At 33.5% G+C, this 2,207-nt stretch overlaps 1 protein-coding gene across 3 annotated transcripts in view; it reads right to left on the bottom strand.

The window, feature by feature from the left end:
• LOC117166917 (liprin-alpha-1) overlaps positions 1 to 2,207 on the bottom strand; it is a 690,677-nt gene that overhangs the window by 642,574 nt on the left and 45,896 nt on the right. The window lies entirely within an intron of this gene.

Here is a 2,207-nt window from a genome sequence, read left to right as displayed (position 1 = left end):
ATGAAAGAGGGAGCTCTTCTTAATATTTTGACACCAAAATCATGTCGATACACCTTACCGACTGCAAGTAAAACCACCCACGCTTTAACTTGACAGACTGTACTTTCTTACCATCTCTGTCACTCCTACGGCATTCACCTTAATATCGCTCCTCTAAATGCTCCTAGGGAGATTGAGTCAATTGTCGAGAATGGGAAGTGCCGTATATACTGGAACTTTATATTCTCGACAATTGTTTCTGTTGCTCACTCGAGTCCTGCGTGTCCTGCGTGTCAACAATATGCTAGAACACTTCCAGCACTTGGCTATGAACTTCTATGAAACATTTTCTAACCGAATTAATACTCCAGCAAAAGAAATTAATTTGATGTTTTCTGGCTCTTTCGTATTTGACAACCCCATTTTTACAACATGTTTCTGTTATTTATTTTTATTTTTTGTGTTATCATTTAAACTTTGATAAATACCTATGCAAGAAAAATGTGTTATAAAACAATTTTACTAAAATAAAAAAACTTCTTTTTATTTATCGAATATCATGAGACTTTTTCGGAACCTGGTGTGTTGAACGATAGAAAATGTGATGTCTCTGATTTGCAGTACGGCAACTTTAACACCTACCAAATAGTAGAATTTTTAATCAAGGATTTAATTCGGAACCAAAAATATACTAACTTTTCTTTAAAAATTTAATTCTTTTGCTGAAAATTCAGCATCTTTAGTCGAAAAGTGAACTGCTCGCTTTAAAATTCGTCTTTTTGAAAAATCCACCCTGTCAGATTAATAATTAATCTTTCGTTAGAAGGGTCATCTTTTATGGTTGAACGCTAATTATTTTTATTTGAAAAGTCTACTATTATACCTTTGGTTCCCAATTTATCTCTTTGGGTTACAAATTTAATTATTTTGTTAAAATGCAGTTATTGTGTTAAAAAGTCATATTTTTTTATTGAAAGTTAATTCTTTTTGTTGAAACTTTGTCTCTTTGAATAGAGCATCCGTCTTTAGATTATTGATTCATATTTCGTTAGAAGAGTCATCTTTTTTTATTGAAAATTCATCTTTGATACTTGAAAGTTAATTCATGTCAGGAAAGTTTACTATTATATTTTTGGTTTCAAATTCATCTTTTTTGGTTACACATATAATTATTTTGTTGAAAGTTCAGCAAGTTTGTTAAAAAATCATATTTTTAAACTGAAAGTTGATTATTTTTATTTGGAAAGGTAACTGTTATCAGGGTGGCCTCGCCCGGGAGAAAACAGAGAAAGCCTGGTGAGAAATATTACACACATTTATGATCTTCAAGACACTTAATTTTTAGTTATTTCGATTTTAAAATTTCACAATATTGTAGTTTCAAATCCCAAAAGGGGATACCACCCTGCAGTAGATAACACAGGCCCACAAAAAAAAGTTGTCTGCACGAGAGAAGTGACTAGGTTAATCTTATGGATATAGAGTTTCTGAATCCAAATCTGACTTTAGAATTTCTGCTACACGTCTCTGTTTTCCCCTAGATGTTCACACCGGCCATAAGAAAATTTGCCAGAAAGAAACAAGTTACTTGGGTAACCTTACGCATTTTGAGCCGCTGAATCCAAATCTAGCCTCAGAATTTTTCGTACACGTCTCAGTTTTCCCCTAAATGAAGAAAATAGGCAAAAACCTGGAGATATTCTGGGCGTCATTTTGATAATACTAGTATATCCGAAAATAGTTACATGGATGTTATATTACACAGCCACAACAAAAAAGTGTGCGGATCTGGTAACAAGACACACGTATTCCTATCAATTTAGGGGCGCTGAATTCAAATTCGGTATCAAAAATCACCCATCACGTCATGGTTGAGCCATAACCTCAAAAAATGACGAAAAATCATGCACTGAGGCAAATAAATTTCAAAATAATGTCAGTGATGCAAATTTTCACTTCAAAAACATGTCGACAACTGTGAAGGATCAACCCTTGCATGATATCAACTTATTTAACATAACTTTACCCAACAGAACCTTACCTCACCTAACCTGAATTAACAGAAATTTATTGAACTACACGTAAAGCTCTGGAAGCATATTTTCCCAGTAGCAAATGTGTGCTTTATTAAATGCGTCAACTCGAGCCTAACCTAGAAATAAATCTAACCTAGCCTAACCGAACCTAACTTCACGTAACACAATTAAACTCATTGTGTTTTCCCGTTG

This window comes from Belonocnema kinseyi, chromosome 2 (assembly GCF_010883055.1).
Source record: "Belonocnema kinseyi isolate 2016_QV_RU_SX_M_011 chromosome 2, B_treatae_v1, whole genome shotgun sequence".
Classification (NCBI taxonomy): Eukaryota; Metazoa; Arthropoda; class Insecta; order Hymenoptera; family Cynipidae; genus Belonocnema; species Belonocnema kinseyi.
Note: the sequence above shows the minus strand (reverse complement) of the source record. Positions and strands in the feature narration are given on the sequence as shown.